The 23,134-nt window shown below is 38.4% G+C and overlaps 1 protein-coding gene across 4 annotated transcripts in view; it reads right to left on the reverse strand.

Annotated features, from left to right (window-relative positions):
• Positions 1–9,374: 9,374 nt before the first annotated feature.
• The window catches only part of RPAP2 (RNA polymerase II associated protein 2), a 152,832-nt gene continuing 139,072 nt past the window's right edge, over positions 9,375–23,134 (reverse strand). For 2 of the 4 annotated variants that reach the window (XM_071217257.1, XM_004455575.4), the window contains one exon: positions 9,375–10,627. The gene's annotated coding sequence lies outside the window, so the exon portion shown is untranslated. Of the gene's footprint in view, positions 10,628–12,058; positions 12,245–23,134 lie in introns of all 4 variants that reach the window. The other 2 variants (XR_009187140.2, XM_004455576.5) reach the window with 2 other exon arrangements.

Raw genomic sequence — 23,134 nt, forward strand, 5'->3', positions numbered from 1 at the left:
ATATTGAATGAAACAAGCCAGACACAAAAGGACAAATACTGTATGACTGTGCTATAATGAACTACATATATTGTATAAACTCATAGAGCTAATAATTAGAATACAGGTCCCCAGAAAATTAGAAAGAGGGTAGAGAATGGAAAGCTGAGGATTAATCTTTGCAGAATTGGTAAAAAGGTTATTTGTAAATCTTTGGAAATGAATAGAAATGGTTAAAGCATACCATGGTGTTTGTAATTAGCAGTGCTGTTGTATAGGTATGACAGTGGTTGAAAGGGAAAATTAAGGTCATGTTTATTACTAGAAGGAAAGTTAAAAACTAAAACATGGGACTGTGTAAGATAGTAAAACCTCATTTAAAACAAAAATATCGGTGATATTGCATGTATGAAGCTGTTTTTACAAAATATAAATGCAAAAATACTAGAGAGAAGGAAAAAGAATAGCAGCTATGTATGGCAGGGGGAAGAGAGACTGAGAGGTGATAAATTTTGCTTGTTTTTTTATTATTACTGGAATAACGAAAGTGCTCATGATTGAAGTAATGAATGCAGAAATATGTAATTACACCAAATATCACTGATTGTATACTTTGGATGGATTTATGCCTTATTAATATATATTAATAAAATTGAATTGTTAAAAAAATCAGAGGTTGCTTTTGGGGGTTGTGGGTGATAGAAATTTGATGAAGTCAGCAATTAGAGTAAGATTTTTAGAGTAAGGTCTTAAAATCATCCTTTGTTTAGCTGTGTTGAGTTAATAAAGAACTGTTTATTCCTAAAAGAACACACAGAAAAACCAAACAAACCATATAGTTGGAGCATTAAAAAAAAAAATCCATTCTGTCAAGGTGTCTTTTGATTGGAGCATTTAGTCCATTTACATCTAATGTAATTACCGATAAGGCAGGACTTCAGCCATTTTGTCCTTTGTTTCTTCTATGTCATCTGTTTGGTCCATCTTTTCCTTCGTTGTGGCATTCTTTTGTGTATAGTTGCTATTTTGTGATGTAACTGGTTCTTTTCTCATTTCTGTTTCTGCATATATTTTATACACTGTATGGTTACCATGGGTTTGAATTAAGCAAACTAAATCTATAACCTATTAATTTGGAACGATACCAGCTTAACTTCAGTAGAATACACAGTCTCTGCTCTTATACCTCTGTTCTCTCTTTCTTTATATTGTTTTTGTCACACATTACCTTTTATATTTTGCATGCCTGTAACACAGAAAAATTATTATTATTTAGTCAACTGTATTCTAAATCTTATAGAAAAGAGTAGAGTTACATAATGAGGATAAAATAATACTGGGATTTTCACTTATCAATGTGGTTATCTGTGATGGTTAGGCTAATGTGTCAACTCAGCTAGGTATGGTGCCCAGTTGTTTGTCGAGCATGCATGGGGCTAAGTGTAATATAAGGACATTTTATGGACTTTAATCATCAGTGAGTTCATTGCACAGATGTCTGTTTACATCTACATTTAACTAAGGAGACTACCGACAGGAATGAGTGACATCTCATCCAATCAGCTGAAGGTCTTAAAAGGGAGAGTGATTTCAGCATTCAGAGAGAATTCCCATTGCTACATCAGACAGCCTGCATCTCCTGGGAACTCATCAAAGACCTTCATTGGAGCCCCTGGTTTGCAGTTTGCCTGTGGAATTTTGACTTGTGCATCCCCACGGTCACGTGAAGCAATTTTTAGAAAATCTCATGATTTATTTTATTTTTTAAGAAATCAATTTTACTGATACTATTAATAAACATACAATTCATCCAAAGTGTACAATCAATGGTATTTGCTATAATCATAGTTGTGTGTTCATCACTTCAGTCATTATTAGAGCATTTTAATTATTTCAATAATACTACTAATAAACAAAAACGGACTATAAACAAACAAGAAAATTTCTCATCTCTCAATCTCTATGCTTCCCCCAATGTACACAAGTGCTGTTTCTGGGTATTCTATCCAAAGTGTATAATTAATGGCTTTTAGTATAATCACAATTTTGTACATTTATTATCTCAAAAATTTTAGAACAATTTCATTGCTCCAAAATGATAAGGGGACTCTATACCACTTAACATTCTTTTCTCAGACCTACATAACCACTAATCTCCTTTTATCTTTATAAATTGATTCATATTTACATTTTATATAAATGGAATCATACAATATGAAGTACTCTGTGTCTGGTTTCCTTCACTTAGTATAATGTTTTGTTTTTGTCTGATACTAATATTTTGTACTATTAACTTACATTTGTTCAGCTTCAAAGAAAAAGTCTTATATATGCAATTCTACCCATATTCATATTTCACTTAATATATTTATATTTCACACAATATAGTTCATTAATAGGGCAATCATGCAGTATTTGTCCTTTTGTGTCTGCTTGCTTCAACATTATGTCTTCCAGGTTCATCCATGTTGTCATGTTTCATAACTTCATTTCTTCTTACCGTTGCATAGTATTCCATTGTGCGTATACTTCACAATTTGTTTATCCATTTCATCAGGTGATGGACACCTGTTTTTTTCCTAATTTTTGCTTATCATGAATAATGCTGCTATGAATATCGGTGTGTATTTAATTTTATTATTATTTTTAGGAGGTATTGGGGATTGAACCCAGGATCTCATACATGGGAATCAGGAACTCAAATCCCTGAGCTACACCTGCTCCCCAATCTCATAGTATGTACAGGTATCTCCTGTTGGTTGTTTCCTTAGAGAACCCTAATACATTATCTTTACTGGAGATCTTATAAATATGGTATCACTGCCTTCTTTTCTCCATGGTTTCTGATAAGACATTGATACAATCTTATTGAGGAGCCTTTGTAAGTGATGAATCACATCTCTCCTGCTGCTTTCAGAAGCCTATCTTTGGTATTCACCTTTTTTTTTTTTTTTAATATGACTTAGAGGAGGTCTATTTGGGTTCCTTGTTTGGAGTTCAGTGGGCTTCTTGCATGTATTTATTCATGCCTCTCATCAGATTTGGGAAGTTTTTGGCCATTATATGCTCAAATATTCTTTCTGCCCCCTTTTCCTTTTCCTCTCCTTCTGCAATTCCCATAATGCAATTATTGATAGGTCCGTGTTGTCTTACAGGTCCCTAGGCTCTGCTCATTTTTTTTTTTTTCATTTTCTCTATTTGCTCTTCAGATGGCATAATTTTGATTGTCATCTTCTAGTTTGCTGATTTTTTATTTTGCCATTTCAAATTTGCTGTCTCTGGTGTACTGTCTTTTTGAGCCCCATAAGTTCTGTAATGTTCCTTTTTAAGTTTTCTATTTCTTCTTTTGGTTCACACATCATCTTGATTCTATGTCCATGTTCTCCTTTAGCTCACTGAAATTATTTAGGGCATTTGACTGGACATCTTCAATTAATTGTTCCAATGTTTTTGCATCCTGTTTAATTTGTTCTCTTGAATAAGCCATCTTTTCTTGTTTCTTTGTATGACTTGTGGTCTTTTGTTGACATCTGGGCATTTGATTATTTTCTTGGCTGGGTAGAATGTATTTTATTGATGATATATGACAAGGTAGGGATTTCTAAACCCTTCCCTTCCTTCAGGGAGTCTGGAATGGTAATCATGTTGAGGATGGGAGGGTGTAGGTTTTGGGGGGTGGGGCATGTAAAGTTGGGTCAAGGACTCCCTAGCAGCTGACTGCCTCTCACTTCCTCTCATGCTATCACTAAGGCTGGTTGGCCAGGGAGCACTTACTCTTTGGAAACTATGTAGACCCTAAGGTCTACCATATTGTTGCTGTAGCCAAATTTATTGTCATAACAGGAAATGAGCTTGACAAAGTGGTTGTAAGGGCAATGATAGCCCAAGCATCAAAAATGGGAGAGTGGTGCCACAGGAGATAACGTGTTCCTCAGCACAGACCAGGATGCTCTTTAGGGAGCCCTCTCATGCCTGCCTCACCACCTTCTTCTTCCTTCCTTCCAAAATAGAAAAAAATTATGCAGAAAATTCGGCTTCCCAAACCTGACCCCTACATTATTAATACCTTGCATTAGTGTGGTATATGTGTTGCAACTGGAGAAAGACTATTATAGCTGTACTATTAACTATAGTCCATCATTTATATTAGGGTTCACTGTGTTATAGTCTTACAGTTTTTTAAAAATTTTATTCTATAACATATATACAAATCTAGAATTTTCCCTTTTAACTATATTTTAGTATTTAATTCATTCCTGTCAATTACATTCACAATGTTGTGCTACCTTCACTACACCCATTTCCAAAACTTTTCCATCCCCCCAAATAGCAACTCTGTACAATTCAAACATTAACTCCCCATTTCTTGCCCCCTGGTAAATAACTTATAATCTGGTTTGACTCTATGAATTTGCTTATTCTAATTATTTCATATGATTGGGATCATAAAATATTTGTCCTTTTGTGTCTGGCTTATTTCACTCACCATCATGTCTTTAAGATTCATCCATTTTGTCACATGCACCAGGATTTAATTCCTTTTTATGGCTGAATAATATTCTGTTGTATGTATACACATTTTGTTTATCAATTCATCTGCTGAATGGACATCTGGGTTGCTTCTACCCTTTGACAACTGTGAATAATGCTGCTATGAACACTGGTATCTAAATATCTGCTCGAGTCCTTGCTTCCTTGGGTATATACCTAGAAGAGGCGTTGCCAGGTCATATGGTAATTCTATGTTTAGCTTTCTGGGAAACTGCCAAACTGTCTTCCACAGCAGCTACACTATTTTACATTCCCATCAGCAGAGAATGCGCATGCCTATTTCTCCACATCTTCTCCAGTATTTGTAATTTTCCATTTTTTAATAGTAGTGATTCTAGTGGGTATGAAATGGTATCTTATTGTGGTTTTGACTTGCATTTCCCTAATGGCTAATGATTTTGAGCATCTTTTCATATGCTTTTTGGCTATTTGCATATCCTCTTTCAAGAAATGTCTGTTTAAGTCTTTCACCCATTTTTAAATTAGGGAAATGCAAATCTTAGTCTTTTTGTTGTTGAGTTGTAGGATTTCTTTATTTATTCTGGATATTAAACTGTTATCAGGGGAAGTGGATTTGGCTCAACTGATAGAGCATCCGTCTACCACATGGGAGGTCCAGGGTTCAAACCCAGGGACTCCTGACCCATGTGGTGAGCTGGCCCATGCGCAGTGCTGAAGCGCACAAGGAGTGCCACACAGGGAATGGCCCTGTAAGGAGAGCTGCTCCATGCAAAAAAAGTGCAGCCCACCCAAGAGTGGCGCCGCACACAGGCAGAGCTGACACAGCAAGATGATGCAACAAAAGACACAGATTCTCAGTGCTGCTGACAAGAATATGAGCGGACACAGAAGTACACACAGCGAATGGACACAGAGAGCAGATAGCTGGGGCGGGGGGGGAGGTGAGAAGAAAAATAAAAAATAATCTTTAAAACAAAAACAAAAAACCCAGATATGTGATTTCCAGCTATTTTCTCCCATCGTAGGTTATCTTTTATTTTTGTGATAAAACCCTATGATGCACAAAAGTTTTAATTTTGATGAGGCCCCATTATTTTTCCTTTTGCTGCTTGTATTTTGGGTATAAAGTCTAGGAAACCATTGCCTTCACCACCTTCCTGATGTCATCATATTTGGCCACTTTCTCTAGATGGCAGGTCAGATTCACAACAGACACCCTGGGGATGTGGAAGGCCATGCCAGTAACTTCCCATTCTGCTCAGGGATGACTTTGCCCACCATCCACAATTGTCTGAGTGGCAGTGATGGCATGGAGTATGGTCATTAGTGCTCCCATGATGCCAAAATTGTCACTGATGATGTTGGCCAGGGGTGGGGGGAGAGGCAGTTGGTGGTGCAGGAAGCATTAATAACAATCTTGAGGGAGTTGTCAAACTTCTCATGGTTCATGCCCATTAAAAACATGGGTGGTGGGAAATGGATGTGGCTCAACCAAGTGGGCTCCCGTCTACTATATAGGAAGTCCAGGGTGTGATGCCCAGGGCCTGCTGGTGAGGGCAAGCTGGCCTGTGTGGAGTGCTGGCCCATGCAGGAATGCCATCCCATGCAGGAGTGCTGCCCTGCATGGGAATGCCGCCCAGCATGGGAAAGATGCCCTGCACAGGAGTGCTGGCTGATGTGGAGAGCTGGCGCAGCAAGATGACGCAACAAGAAACATAGAGGAGAGAAAATAAGAAGACACAGCAGAACAGGGAGATGAGGTGGTGCCAGAAAGTAATCACCTCTCTCCCACTCCGGAAGGTCCCAGGATTGGTTCCTGGAGCCACCTAATGAGAATACAAGGAGACACAATAGAACAGAGAGTGACTGGACACAGAGAGCAGACAATGGTGGGGCGTGGGGTGGGATGGGAGAGAAATAAATCTTTAAAATAATAACAAAAAAAAACCATGGGTGCAACAGAAGAAGTAGCAGAGGTGATGACTCTTTTGGCTCCACCCTTCGGTTACATTCCAGCCTTCTCCAATATAATGAAGACCTAACTAGACTGCTTAACATATTCAGCGCTAGCATCACCCCATTTGATATATGGGGTCTCAACCCTGGACGATAAAGATGGGCTTCCCATTGATAAGCTTCCTATTCTCAGTCTTTTTTTTTTTTTTTTTTAAAAGATTTATTTATTTATTTAATTCCCCTCCCCCTCCCTGGTTGTCTGTTCTCGGTGTCTATTTGCTGCGTCTTGTTTCTTTGTCCGCTTCTGTTGTCGTCAGCGGCACGGGAAGTGTGGGCGGCGCCATTCCTGGGCAGGCTGCTCTTTCTTTTCACGCTGGGCGGCTCTCCTCATGGGCGCACTCCTTGCGCGTGGGGCTCCCCCACACGGGGGACACCCTTGCGTGGCACGGCACTCCTTGCGCGCATCAGCACTGCGCATGGCCAGCTCCACACGGGTCAAACCACCCGGGGTTTGAACCGCGGACCTCCCATATGGTAGACGGACACCCTAACCACTGGGCCAAAGTCCGTTTCCCCTTATTCTCAGTCTTGACAGTCTTTGAGTTTGCTATGGGTGGATTCATACTGGAACATGTAGCTCTTATAGCTCAGGTCAATGAAGAGATCACTGATGGCAACCCCTACCCCCCACCTTTGCTGGAGTTAAAAGCAGCCCTGGTGACCAGGTGTCCAAAACAGCAAATTCATTTATGTTGACTTTCACCATTGTGTCTCAGGGATGTGGCTGGTGCAACCCAAGTAGATGTGACTATCTGTCACATGGGGCAGTACTGAGAGCTGCATTTGATTATTTTGATGTGCTTATGATGGAAGTCTGTTTCTCTCTCCAAAGTTTTTAGTGTAAATGAGCTGAACATTAAGGCTTTTTTCCAAACTTGGCCCAGTTAATAATGAACCTTTAGAACAGTCTGTGATTAACAGTTCAGTTTTTCTTAGGTCTCCCTGAGTCTTGCCCTGGGTAGGTGAAATAACTTTCAAGATTACCTTAGTATATGCAACTATTTTCCTTCCAAGAGATAATTCCCTTTCCCCTGTTCCTCCTCTGACAGTACTGGCTGTTCTCTTCATTTTTATATAATTTCTCTTCCTCAGAGACTGTAGTTTACCTAGCTCTACTCCCATGCTCTGACTTCCCTTTAAATCCAGCTTTCAACCATGGGTCCATACTGCTGTTCAGCAGCTCCACTCCTTCTTCCCATTTAGCTTTTCTGGCCCCAGTATCTTCCAGATTAGAAGGATCTTGACCTGAATGCAAAGTCTGTCCTCTACGAAGCTGTATGAAGGTTAATGTTAGAAGACTTATATATTTTCAATTAGGTATACCTAATAGGGTCTGGACTGGCATGGAAGTGTGCACAACTTGCTGAAAGTTCCTTTGCGAGTCACTCTGGCTTCAGGGAGCTGCTTTGAAGGTGCATGTGCAGACTGCTAAATCATTGCCATGGGTCTGTGTAGTCTCAGTGCCTGTGTTTGTGCATGGGTTGTAAAGCTGCTGCTTTTGGGTAGATCTATAGGGAGTGGTCACGGTAGGAGATGCCTGGACTAGGAAGCTACTTCTGTGAGTCACATAAACTGCACATATCTGAGCAAGAGGATTCAGGCCAGTAAATTTGCTCCACCATTCTATTTTATCTGATGACTTTTTAATTTCTTTTTAATTCAGTATGCACTGAGTCGTTCTTCAGTCTTGATCCTCCTCCAGAGTTCCAAGGGAGTTGAATCTGCTTTTTTATTTAGCTTTATCTAAGAGGGACTGTTCATGGGGATGGCATATACTGCCATCTTGGTGACATCACTTGTATCACTTTTGTAATTTAAAAAATAATTTGTGTGTGAAGGTAGGTATATGGAAACTACTCCATGATTTTTCTGTAAATCTAACTGCTCTAGAAAATTTAAAAATATTTAGTTTTTAAAAATGGAAATGCTTCATGAGAGTCTCACTTGTATCTTGGGATGAAGTCATTCAATTATAAACATTAAATCATATCTATCTGAGCACTTGGGAGTATGTGGAACAAGAAGTAAGGGAAAGAGATGGGAAAGCTATAATTAAGGAAGTTAATCTGATGGGCAGTTCTGAAAGGGCAAGTACTTGGGGCAGTAGAAGATGGCTATATATATATATCTGGAAGCAGGGTCAAGCATTTAACAAAGCCAAGCTTGTAAGTTCACCTACTTACTTGCACAGGAGATGGCTAAGGTATTTACTGGGTAGGGGTAACTTCCTTGAAGAGCGCAGCAGGATGAAGATGTTCCTAAAGGACTACTGCAGTCACTGGAAGTAAATTGCTTCTTCCCAGGAGGAAATTTATCAGATGCAACACTTGGGATGCCCTTGGCTTGAGTACAATGCTCACAGCAGGGAGTTTCCTGGGTTGCAAGAAACAGAAAAAACTGCTGTAGCATACAAAGGAGGAATAGCAACAAGGATGGGACAGAAAGTAACAAAGCTGAAAGTGAGCAAAGGCATCTGTGTACTGGAGAAAGTCAGTGAGATGTCTAGTAACTGAAGCTTTGAGCAAGCTGACGACATTTCAAGGTCTGCAATACAGAAGTTGCAGGTTTACAGAAAAATCATGGAGAAAATACATAAGATCCATATACCCTCCCACGCCCAATTATTAACACTTCGTATTAGTGTGGTACCTTTGTTACAATTTTTGAAAGAATATTATAATTGTACTATTAATTACACTTCATTGTATACATTAGGGTATATTGTTTTTTCCTTATCTACCACACTATTATTAACACCATGTATTAGCGTGGTGGTAGATTTATATATAATTCATGAAAAAGCATTTTATAATAGTACTATTAACTATAGCCCATCATTTACAATAGGTTTCAGTGTTATACAGTCCTAAGTTTTAAAAAAAACTTTTATTCTAGTAACATATATATAACCTAAAATTTCCCTTTAACCAGTGAACATATAATTCAGTGCCACTAATTACATTCACAATGTTGTGCTATCATCACCACCATCCATTTCCAAAATTTTACAATAACCCAAATAGAAATTTTGCACAATTTAAGAATTAACACTCCATTCCCTACACCAATCAGTTCCTGGGAAACGATATTTTAGATATGGACTCTGAATTTGCTTATTGTAATTATTTCATATCATTGAAATGATACAATATTTGTCCTTTTGTGCTTGGCTTATTTCACTCAACATGATGTCTTACAGGTTCATCCATGTTGTCGCATGTATCTGAACTTCAGTCCTTATTAATGCTGAGTACGTATATACCACATTTTGTTTATCCATTCATTGGTTGATGGACATTTGGGTTGTGTCCATCTTTTGGTAACAGTGACTAATGCTGCTGTGAACATCAGTGTGAAAATATCTGTTTGAGTCCCTGCTTTCAATTCTTTTGGGTATATACCTGGTAAAGGGATATTCAGGTCATATGGTAATTCTATACCTAGCTTTCTGAGGAACTGCCAAACTGTCTTCCACAGCAGCTGCACCATTTTACACTTGCACCAGAAATGAATGAGTGTCCCTATTTAGCCACATCATGTCCAACACGTCTAATTATTTTTTTAATAGTAGCCATTCTAGTGGGTGTGAAATGGTATCTCACTGTAGTACTGATTTGCATTTCCCTAACAGGTAATGATGTTGAGCATATTTTCATGTGCTTTTTGGCCATTTGTATATCCTCTTTGGATAAATGTCTATTCAAGTCTTTCGCCCATTTTTTTTCTTAAAAAATTAAATTTTAATGTTACATTACTCAGTTACCACAAGATAACTACCTTAACAATAAATCAGCTTTAGTCAGTAGTTACACTCCCCCTTGCTCCCCGCTCCCCTCCTCCCCCCCATTTTTGTTCATTCTTGTGGGATCTGGGACAATGTCCACTTTAACTTCAAGCTGAGCAGAAATGTAGATACTATGGTGCAGAGGAACGGAATTTTTTGCTTGCAGTTTAAGATACTCCTTCCTTTTGGGCTGGTCCTGATCCATTATCATCATTTTATTAGTTGTCCAGGGCAGGTCTGAAGAACTGGAGAGTAGGAGTTGACAACATATCTGCTGGGTTTCAGGGCTCCACAGCACAGGAACAATCCAAAGGCTTTAAGTCTCTGAAAAATAAACTTAACAAATAAATGGAAAATTATAGGTTTAAATAAAAGATGTAAAAGAATTATGATAGGGGATTTATACCTAAATATAACATTTCATATATGCTCAGATAAAGACCACCAAGGGGGTATTGATTTCAAGTGGCCATGTGCTTATCTACAGGGTTCAGATGTCCCTAGGGCTCTCAGAAGTACCTTTGTTTGTGGCTTTGTTTATAGTGGCTTTTTGTGGAGTCTGGCTGAGAACTGCATAAGCATAACCTATGGAATGACCTCCTGACTCACTTTATATTTTATTTAATATTCCCCCTTTTCATCAAAGTCTTTCTTCAGATGTATCACTGATTAATGCTTGGTAATAACCCCTCAGTGCCAGAGAGGCTCATCCCTGAGAGTCATGTACCATGTCAGAGGCAAAGTAGTGAGTTGATTTGCAGTGTTTGGCTTAGAGAGAGGCTACATTTGAGTAACAAGGTTTTCAGAAGGCAACGCTTAGGCATTAATTATAATTAGGCTTAGTTTCATTATTACAGGAATAAGGTTCATAAGTATAATTATTAACTCAAGACTTATTAGCCTAATTTCCTTTATTAGGCAAGGCTTATATATTCCTGCACTTCTGGCACTCTTCTTTGTTAAAGTAGTAGGACTTCCCCAGGAGAAAAGCTTTAATATTTTGTTAACTACTGTGTGGGCCTCTTTCTATTCAGAAAACCTACCTATGGCAACAAGCCTACATTTATATCCCATAGAAGAATGTAGCTATATAATGTTCAAGCTGTATAAAAGGTCCTGTCTGTCTAGCCCCTGTCTGTGTAAAACAGTATAACTTACAGAGAAATTTGGTTGTTTCTGACATATAACATTTTCTAATAATAAAATATGCAACATTCCCTAACTCCTCCCCAATTGCTGACACTTAACATTGGTGTGGTACCTCTGTTATATCTGATGTAAGAACATTAAAATGTTCCATATTTTACTTTAAGTGCAGTTTTTCCACATGTACCACCCTATTATTAACATCCTGTACTAGTGATATTTTGCTTTAGATCCTGAAAGGACATTCTCATATTTATATTAGCCCCAATTCTCACCCACTACAGGGTTCACTGTTATGCAACCCCACGTTTTATCCTCTAGCTTTCCTTCTAATAACATATACGACCCAAAACCTCCCCATTCAATCACGCTCACACACATACCTCAGTCCTGCCATCCATACTCACAATATCATACTACCGTGATATCACCTCTGTCCATGCCTAAATCACTACAATCAACTTAATTATACATTCTGCACAAGTTAAGCATCAACTCCCCATTCTCTAACCCCAATCTACCTCCTAATAACCTATTCTAGATTCTATCTCTATGAGTTTGCTTATTTTAATTAGTTCATATTAGTGAGATCATACAATAGTGGTCCTGTGCCTGGCTTACCTCACTCAACAAAAGGTCCCTAAGGTCCATTCATAATGTTGCATGTCAGTATTTCATTTCTTCTTACAGCTGAATAGTATTCCATTGTATGTATATACCACATTTTGTTTATCCATTCATCTGCTGATGGGCACTTGAGTTGCTTCCATCTTTTAGTAATTGTGAATAGTACTTTCTTGATAATTCCTTGGAAGAAAAAAAAGTTTTTGATTTTGAGGAGATTCAATTTATCTAATTTTTCTTTTGTTGCTCATGTTTTGGGTGAAAGTTTATAAAACTGTTGCCAACCACAAGATCTTGAAGATGCTTCCCTATATTTTCTTCTAGGAGTTTTATGGTCCTGGTTTCTTATATTTAGGTCTTGGATCCATCTTGAGTTGATTTTTGTATAGGGTGTAAGATAAGGGTACTTTTTCATTTTTTAAGATAGGGATATCCAGTTCCCAGCATGATTTATTTAAGAGACTATTCTGTCCCAGTTGAGTGGACTTGGCAGCCAAGTATCACTTGACCATAGATGAGTGGGTCTATTTCTGAACTCTCAACTGTCAACTTGATTCCTTTAGTTATTATATCTATCCTTGTGCCAGTACCATGCTGTTTTGACCACTGAAGCATTGTAATATGCTTTGAAGTCAGGTAGTCTGAGTCCTCCAACTTTGTTTTCCTTTTTCAAGATGTTTTTGGCTATTTGGGGCTCCTTACGCTTGCAAATAAACTTGATTACTGGCTTTTCCACTTCTCAAAAAAGTGGCTGAAGGAATTTTTATTGGGATTGCACTGAATCTATAAATCAGTTTGGGTAGAAATGACATTTTAACAATATTTAGTTTTCCAATCCATGAGCATAAAATGTTCTTCCATTTATTTAAATCTGCTTTGATTTCTTTTAGCAACATTGTGCAGTTTTCTGTGTACCAGTCCTTTATTTCCTTAAATTTATTTCTAGCTATTTGATTCTTTTAGTTGCTATTGCATATGGAAATTTTTTCTTGGTTCCCTCCTTAGCTTTCTCATTACTAGTATATAAAACATTACCGATTTTACTTGTTGGTCTTATATCCTGCTACTCTGCTAAACTCTTTTATTAATTCTAGTAGATGTGCTGTAGATTTTTCAGGATTTTCCTATATTTAGGAACATCTGCAAATAGTGAAAGTTTTACTTCTTCCTTTCCAATTTTGATGCATTATTTCTTTTTCTTGACTAACTGATCTAGTAAGTACTTCTAACACATGTTGAATAAAGAATATGAGTGATGTCAGTGGACATCCTTGTTGGGTTCTGGATCTTAGAGGGAAAGCTTACAGTCTTTCACCACTGAGTATGATAATAGCTGTGGATTTTTCATATATAAGCCCTTTATTGTACTGAGGGAGCTTCCTTCTATTCTTATCTTTTTAAGTGTTTTTTATCAATAAAGGATACTGGATTTTGTCAAATGCGCCTTCTGCTTCAATAGAAATGATCATGTGTTTTTTCTCCTTTGCCTTGCTAATGTGATGTATTACATTAATTGATTTCTTGCACACTTGGATCATGGTGGTATAATTCATTCAACTGTTGCTGGTTATATTTGCCAGTATTTTGTGATAGATTTTGGCATCTAAATGTGGAACACGAGTGTAAACGCTGACTAAAGTGGATTTACTGTTAATTGTAGCTGTTGTCTTGTGCCATTAGAGAGACTGGTCTGTAATTTTCTTTTCTTATAGCATCTTTATATGTCTTTGGTATTAGGATGATGTTGGTTTCATAGAATGAGTTAAGTGGTGTTCCCTTGTATTAAATATTTTAGATGAGTCTGTTCAGGATTGGCATTAGTTCTTTTTGTAATGCTTGGTAGACTTCACCTGGGAGGCTATCTGGTTCTGGACTCTTCTTTGTTGGGAGTTTTTGATGAACTGACTCAATCTCTATTTGTGATTGGTCTATTTCTTCTAGACTCAGTGTAGGTTGTTCTTCTGTTTATAGGAACTTATCCATTTCATCTAAGTTGTCTAATTTGTTGGCATATAGGTTTTTCATAGTATCCTCTTATGATCCTTGTTATTTCTGTGGTGTCAGTGGTGATGTCCCCTCTATTGTTTCTGATTTTATTTAATTGCATCTTTTTTTTCTTTGTTAGTCTAGCTTAGGTTTGGTCAGTTTTATTAACCTTCTCAAAATAACCAGCTTTTGGTTTTGCTAGTTTTTTTTTTTTTTTTTAATTTTCAGTTTTATTTATTTTTGCTCTAATCTGTTTTCTTTCCATCTGCTTGCTTTGGGATTAGTTTGCTGTTCTATTTCTGCCAGGTGTGCAGTTAGGCCTTTGCTTTTAGGTATTTCTTCTTTTTTAATGAAGGCATTTAGGGCTATAAATTTCCCTCTCTGCCTTGCTTTCACTGCATCCTGTAAGTTTTGATTTGTTGCATTTTCATTTTCATTCACCTCAAGATATTTGCTCATTTCTTTTGCAATTTCTTCTTTGACCCACTAGTTGTTTAGGAGTAGGTTGTTTAATTGCCATATATTTGTGAATTTTTGTTTTTTTGCCCTTTATTGATTTCCAGCTTCATTCCACTGGGGCCAGAAAAAGTTCTTTGTTTAATTTCAGTCTTTCTAAATTATTTGCGATTTGTTCTATAACCTAACATGTGGTTTATCCTGGAGAATGGTCCATGAGCACTCGAGAAGAATATATCCTGCTGTTTTGGGTTGCAATGTTCTGTATATGTTTGTTAGGTCTAGTTCCTTTATCATATTATTCAAGATCTGTTTCTTTATTGATCCTCTGTCTAGATGTTTTGTTACTGCTGAGGATGCTGTATTGAAGTCCCCCACTATTATTGTAGAGGTGTCTATTTCTCCCCCTCAGTTTGGCCAGTGTTTGCACCTTATTATTTTGGGGCACCTTGGTTAGGTGCATAAATATTTATGAGTCTTCTTTCTTTTCAGTAGATTGCCTTTTTAAAAATTACTATATAATGTCTTTGTCTAACAGTTTTGCATTTAAAGCCTATTTTGTCCAATATTAGTATAGCTACCCCAGCTCTTTTTTGGTTACTGCTTGGTGGAAAGTTGTTTTTCCAACTTTTCACTTGCAACCGATTTTGTCTTTGGGTCTATGGTGAGTCTCTTGCGGACAACATATAGAGGGGTCATACATTTTTATCCATTTTGCCAATCTGGGTCCTTAATTGGGCAGCTTAATCCACTAACATTCAATATTATTATGGTAAAGGCAGTACTTACTTCAACCATTTTATCCTTAGGCTTTTATATGTCATATTTTATTTTTTACACTTTTAGTTAGCTTCATTAATAATCTTCATTTCTAATTTCTACACTCTCAGCCACACCTGTCTCACCTATCTTTTCTTTTTAGACTGCAGAACTCCTTTTGGTATTTCTTGGAGGGTAAGCCTCTTATTTATGAATTCTGTCAATTTTTGTTTATCTGTGAATATTTTAATCTCTCCCTCATTTTGAAGGAAATTTTGCTTGATATAGAATTCTTGGCTGGCAGTTTTTCTTTCAGTTCCTTAAGTATGTAATACCACTGCCTTTTCAACTCCATGATTTTTGATGAGAAATCAGCACTTAAAGCTTACTAAGCTTCCTTTGTATGTAGTGGACTGCTTTTCTATTACTGCTTTTTGGAGTCTCCTTATCTTTGGCATTTGAAAATCTGATTAGTTGTGTCTCAGAGTATTTCTGTCAGGATTTATTCTATCTGGATAAGGTGTGACTCCCAGACATGTACATTTATGTCCCTCATAAGAGTTGGCGATTATTTCCTCAAATACTCCTTCTGCCCCTTTACTTTTCTCCCTCTGAGACACCCATAATGTGTACATCTGGGTGCTTTGTGCTGTCATTCAATTCCCTAGGACTCTGCTCAGTTTTTTCCATTTCTCCCCCCATATCGCTACTTCTATCAGTGTGATTTTGAATGTCCTATTTTCTAATTCACTAATTCTTTATTCTGTCTGTTCAATTCTGTTGTGTGATTCTAGCATAACTTGAATCTCTTCTGCCTTTCATTACTATAAGATGTTATTTTTCTGTGTGTGTGTTCAATTTCTTCTTTATGCTCACCCAGTGTCTTTTTTAAAAAAAAACCATTTCTCTCCCTTCCCTCCCACCCAGTTATCTGCTCTCTGTGTCCATTTGCTGTGTGTTCTTCTGTGACTGCTTCTATCCTTATCAGTGGCACCAGGAATCTGTGTTTCTTTTTGTTGCATCATCTTGTTTTGTCAGCTCTCTGTGTGTGGCGCCACTCTTGGGCAGGCTGCACTCTCTTTCCTGCTGGGTGGCTCTCCTTGCGTGTGGGGCTCCCCTACGCGGGGGACACCCCTGTGTGGCACAGCACTCCTTGCGCGCATCAGCACTGCGCATAGGCCAGCTCCACATGGGTCAAGGAGGCCTGGGGTTTGAACCGCGGACCTCCCATGTGGTAGGCAGACACCCTATCCATTGGGTCAAGTCCTTTTCCCCCAGTGTCTTCTTAATATCTTTAATCTTTTCTCTCATCTCCTGGAATTAATTTAGGAGATCTGTATTAGTTGTTTCAAATTCTGCATCTCCTCCAACTTATTAATTTCTTCCTTTGATTGGGCCATATCTTTCAGTTTCTTAGTATGGCCTATAATTTTTTTGATGGTGTCTAGGCATCTGCTTATCTTGAGGAATTTACCCTAATGATCAGTTTCTCTCTCTTGTCCAGGGTTTTACTGTTGTTTGGTTTTGTGATAATACTCTTCTTTGATACTTGTTTCAGTTTATTATAATTTTTTAGACTTGTTTTTAACAGATCAAAATCAGACCATAGACCTACAAATGGGGTGCAGAACAGCTCCAAAGATCTAGTTCCTAAGAGGCAGTTCCTCTGCTGTGGTCTCGCTCATTCTCCCTGTCCAGCTCATTCCTTGATATTGTACTGTAGTATCCTGTCCTTTGAAGTCTAAACACTGCTTTCTGGCTTCCTCCTGTGCTTACCTGCATCTACCTCTGCCTACACCCAATGAAACCTTTCTCGTGGCCGTCTATACTGCTCCCCCGTCACTCCTGCCGCTGCCCGTGTGAGCCACCCCTGCACTGCTCTTGCACTGTTCTCCCATCACTGGCAGGGTTGCCCAGCTGGGCCCACTGCACCACTCCCTGTCCTTTCCTCATGAATGACAGGACTGCCCACAGGGGCTTTTGATCTGCTCCCACACTTTCCCCTGTGCCCAAGGGGGAAGTCTGTGCCAAGTCTGCTTGTCATCTTGCCATTTCTGGAGGACAAGTACCCCCTGTTGCTCTCTACTCTGCCATCTTATTTTTTGCCCATTTAAAAATTTTAATTTGTTTTTGCTTTTCATGGTTGAGCTGTAGGATTTCTTTACATATTCTGGATAGTAAACCCTTATTGGATAAGTGGTTTCCAAATGTTTTCTTCCATTGTGTAGGTTGTATTTTCACTTTCATGATAAAAGTCCTTTGATATACAAAAGTTTTTATTTTGATGAGGTCCATTTTATCTATTTTTTTTTTTTGCTTGTGCTTTGAGTGTGAAGTCTAAGAAACCAATGCCTAACACAAGATTGTGAAGATGCTTTTGTACATTTTCTCCTAGGAGTTTTATAGCCCTGGTTCTTACATTTAGGTTTTTAATCCATTCTGAATTAATTTTGTATATAAGGTGTGAGACAGAGATCCTCTGCCATTCTTTTGCATATGGGTATCCAGTTGAAGAGACTATGCTTTCCCCAATTGAGTGGACTTAGCAGCCTTGTGAAAAATCAGTTGGCTATAGATGTGAGGTTCTATTTCTGACCTCTCAATTCAATGACATTTGCCTATAAATCTGTTCTTGTGCCAGTACCATGACTTTTTTTGTTCTAGGCATATGTTTATTAATATTTGACTAGAAGGTTCTACTGCAAGTGAATTTTTTCACTTGCAATACAGCCACCCTTCCCCACTCCTACCCCTACATTCACTCCTTCAGTGACAAAAAGAGAAGATGGTGATGCATGCCATTGATTACCAAAATCTATAATGTTACTTCCTTTCCAATGTGCTTTAGTCCTGAAGAATTCAATTGCTCACCATTTGGCTAACATGCCACTGGAAACATGCAAAATCATAGTTCACTACCAAAGTACTTTGTGTCTAATAAATTCATCCCTCCAATTTCCATGTTTAAAAGAAAAAAAAATACAGGGCAGAGAATAATATATGGAGGAGTAGAATCCTGAATCAGTCCAGCTAGAGATATCAATGAGAAAATGAACAGAGTTTACCAGAATTCCTTGTGGCTCACTCACCATAGATAATTTTTTTTGAAAATCAGATTCCAAATGCCTCATGATATTTTCTTCATATTTTTTCCCCCAAAATTAGAGTCAGTATTTCCTTAGAAGAGTACATAGATAGCTTGTACCTCTGAATGAGGATTTTTAAAACTTTAGATCCAGCAAAACTAAGAACCTCTTTAGAATAATATTTTTTAAGTGGAGAGAATGGACAGTTGCAATGTCCTCTCATAGTTCACAGGTTTTTGTTTACGTTGCTGGTTTTTTTTCAATAAACTATTTTCATAGGTTTAGGATTACAGAAAAATTGCTCAGAAAGTACAGAGTTCCCATATTATCTCCTTCCCCCTTATTATCAACATCTTGGATTAGTGTGGTATATTTGTTACAAAGATGAAAAAATATTGGTTAAGTGTGCATTAACTAAAGCCCACAGTTTACACTAGGGTTCACTCTCTGTGCTCTACAGTCCTGTGGGTTTTGACAAATGCACAATGCCATGTCTCCACTGTTATGTATCATTCAGTATAGTTCCACTGCCCTAAAACTCCCCTGTGCCCAATCCAATCCTCCTCCTCTCTCCCTAAACCCTTGGTGACCAGTGATCTTTCTACTGTCATTATAATTTTGCCTTTTCCAGAATGTCAAATCTATGGAGTCACACAGTATGGAGCCCTTTTGCTGGTGTCTTTTCAATCAAAGAAGAGATGGCATCTCTTATGGGTCCTATAAACCACTTTTTCTTTTTAGCATCTATTTCAGGTACAACAATTATTAGATATCTTTAATCTATAATTTCTGGGCTTTCTTAATTTTCTTTGACAAAGTGACTATAGTGGGCATGTAATACTTCCTTATTCAATTAGATATGAAGTACAAGTAAAGAACCATAGAACTTTACCTTATCTCAAATAATATCAATTTCTTAGGTCTGAATGATTAGCACATAAAAATTCTGCTAAATAATTTGAGATTCTAAACATTAACAACAATTATATACCATACTGGCAAGCAAATATGGTGGTATAACTTACAAGACATATATATTTTAGAGGCAGCAGGGACTGAACCCTGGACCTAATATATGGGGAAGCAGGTGCTTAACCACTGAGCTGCATCTGCACCCCAGGAGCTGTGTTTTTCATTTGTTTTTGTTTTCAGGAAGTACCAGGGATTGAACCTGAGACCTCACACATGGGAAGCAGGCATTCTACCACTTGAGCTACGTTTGCTCCCCAGATACATTTTTTAAAGATCATACCCAGTTCAATACGTAATTAACATATCAATGAAACATCAAAATAAGGATAATGAATAAAAAGACACACTCTAAAAGAAAGTCCAAGAGTAGAAAGAATAGAACAGTTTGTTTCTCAGCAGACATATTAAGATCATCTTCTCAGGTGAAGGTTTCTTTCACTCAGTCAAAGGAGACAGTTACACTGATGTTCTTTCTGCCCACATCTTAAGTAGTCTCTTCTTTGGTTGGTGTCTGAGAAAGTACTTAGTCTTCTGTGTAGAGGCACTACATCAGGGTGACAAACAGTGCTGGGCTGGCTGGGTTCAATCAGTTGGCTCACTAGCTGATAAGAGAATCACTAGTTGTAATAACCATTTCCAAAAGTTTGATTATCTTTGGTCATCTGGATGAAGCTCCCCAATAATATATGTCTTGGACAATTCTCTAGCATCTGTAGATTGCCCAACATCCTCAAAATTTTCTGTAACATCTCTTCCAGCTTGTTCCCTTAAAAATTCCTCCCCACTGGGATGCTCCTCCAACTTGGTCAGGTCGTACACCTTCGTAGCACAGAATGATCCAGGTGCTCTTGCTGTCATTGTGCTTCTGGATCTCCTCGAGCATGTAGTACTTCATGTCCCCGTTTGAGGGATCTGCCATCACCACATACTGGGAGCCTCTTGAGCCAAGTGCCCATGTCTACATCGCGGTTGCTGGGTGCAGTTTGATTCTTTTAGTTGCTGTTGTAAATGGAATTTTTTTTCCTGACTTCCTCCTCAGATTACCAATTACTAGTTTATAGAAATACTACTGATTTTTGTGTGTGGATTTTTTACTCTACCACTTTGCTGAATTGCTTTGTTAGCTCTATTAGCTTTGTTGTAGCTATTTTTGGACTTTCTATATATAGGATCATGTCATCCAAAAATAGTGAGTTTCACTTTTTCCTTTCCAATTTTGATGCCTTTTATTTCTTTTTATTGTTTAACTGATCTAGCAGGAATCTCTACCACATGTTGAATAAGGAATATGAGTGGTGTCAATGGGCATTCTTGTCTTCCGAATCTTAAGAGGGAAAGTTTTCAGTCTTTCACCATGAGTATGATGTTAACTGTGGGTTTTTCATACAGGTCCTTGGTATAATGTTGAGGAAGTTTTCTTCTAGTCCTAGTTTTGTAAGAGTTATTTTTTTGAAACAAGAAAAGATGCTAGATTTTGTCAAATGTCTTTTCGGTGTCATTTGAGATGATGTGATTTTTCTCCTTCATTTTGTTAATGTTGTGCATTATATCAATTGATTTTCTTATGTTCAAACATCCTTGCATACCTGGAATAAATTCCAAGTGATCATGGTATATAGTCCTTTTTTTTTTTTTTAAAGGTTTTATTTATTTATTTATTTCTCTCCCCTCCCACCCCCACCCCAGTTGTCTGTTCTGTGTGTCTATTTGCTGTGTCTTCTTTCTCCGCTTCTGCTGTGGTCAGCAGCACGGGAGTCTGTATTTCTTTTTGTTGCGTCATCTTGTTGTGTCAGCTCTCTGTGTGTGCGGCACCATTCCTGGGCAGGCTGCACTTCCTTTCGCGCTGGGTGGCTCTCCTTATGGGGCGCACTCCTTGCGCGTGGGGATCCCCTACGCGGGGTATGCCCCTGTGTGGGGGACACCCCTGTGTGGCATGGCACACCTTGCATGTATCAGCACTGTGCATGGGCCAGCCCCACACGGGTCAAGGAGGCCTGGGGTTTGAACCGCGGACCTCCCATGTGGTAGACGCACGCCCTAACCACTGGGCCAAGTCGGCCACCATGGTGTATAGTTCTTAATGTGCTGTTGGATTTTATTTACTAGTATTTTGTTAAGGATTTTTGCATCTTTATTCACAAGAGAAAATGTTCTGTATTTTACTTTTCTTGCAGTATCTTTATCTGGTTTTGGTATTAGGGTGATGTTGGCCTCATAGAAATGTAGATAGTGTTCCCTTTTGTTCAGCGTTTTGGAAGAGCCTGAGCAGGATTGATATTGTTCTTGGAATGTTTGGTAGAATTCACCTGTGAAGCCATCTGGTCTTAGACTCTTCTTTGTTGGGAGATTTCTGATTACTAATTCTCTTTCCTCATAATTGGTTTGTTGAGATTTTCTTTTTTTTTCTTCTTCTTCTAGATTTCATGTGTTTCTAGGAATTTGGCCATTTCATCTCATTTGTATAATTTGTTGGCAGACTTGCTCATAATGTCCTCTTATGAGCCTTTAAAAAAATCCCCCCCCCCCCGCCCACTGTCTGCTCTCGTGTCCATTCGCTGTGTGTTCTTCTGTGTCTGTTTGTATTCTCGGCAGCACAGGGAATCTGTGTCTTTGTTTCATCATCTTGCTGCATCAGCTGTCTGTGTGTGGTGCCACTCCTGGGCTGTGCTTTTTTTGCAGGGGGCACTCCTTGTGCATGGGGCTCCCTTATGCAGGGTACACCCATGTGGCATGGCACTCCTTGTATGTATGCAGCACTGCGTATGGGCCAGCTCACCATATGGGCCAGGAGGCCCTGGACTTGAACCCTGGACCTCCTATATGGTAGGTAGATGTTCTATCAGTTGAGCCACATCTGCTTCCCTTATGAGCCTTTTTATTACTGTGGGGTCAGTAGTAATGTACCTTTCTAATTGGTGATTATCTGTTTTTGTCAGTCTAGCTAATAGTATGCCATTTTTATTCATCATTTCAGCGAACCAACTTTTGGCTTTGTTAATTCTATTAGTTTTTATTCTATATTTCATTTGTTTCTGCTCTGTTTACTTCTTTTCTACTTTTTTGGGTTTAGTTTGTTGTTCTATTTCTACCAGGTGTGCAATTAGGTCTTTGATTTTAGCTTTTTTTTTAAGATTATATTTTTATTTATTCCCCCCTCCCCCACCACCCTGTTGTTTGTGATTGCTGTCTGCTCTGAGTCTGTTCGCTGTATTCTCTCTGTGTCTGCTGGTCTTCATTTTATGAGGAACCAGAAACTGAACCTGGGACCTCCCATGTGGAAGGGAGGCACTCAAAAGCTTGAGTCACCTTGCTCCCTGCTTGTTGTGTCTCTCATTGTTTTTCCTTGTTGTGTCTCCTCATTGTGTCACTTTGCTGTGCCAGCCCATCATGCCGCTTGCTGTCTTGCTCATTTTTAGGAGGCACCAGGAACCAAACATGGGCCCTCCCATGTGATAGGTGGGTGCCCAACTCCTTGAGCTACATCCATTTTCCTCTTACTCTTTTTTAATGCAGGCATTTATGGCTATAATTTCCCTTTCAGCACTTCCTTTGCTGCATCCCACACATTTTTATATGTTATACTCTCATTTTCATTTATCTCAAGATATTTATGGATTTCCCTTGTATTGTCTTCTTTGGCATTCTGTTTAAGAATGTTACCCAACTTTCATATATCTGTGGATTTTCTAGTTTCATTTCATTGTGGTCAGGTAAGAGGCTCTGTATAATTCCGTCTTTTTAAACTTATTGAGACTTGTTTTGTGGAGACCAACATATGGTCTTCCAAGGGAACAAACTTCACGCACTTGAGAAA

This window comes from Dasypus novemcinctus, chromosome 9 (genome assembly GCF_030445035.2).
Source record: "Dasypus novemcinctus isolate mDasNov1 chromosome 9, mDasNov1.1.hap2, whole genome shotgun sequence".
Classification (NCBI taxonomy): Eukaryota; Metazoa; Chordata; class Mammalia; order Cingulata; family Dasypodidae; genus Dasypus; species Dasypus novemcinctus.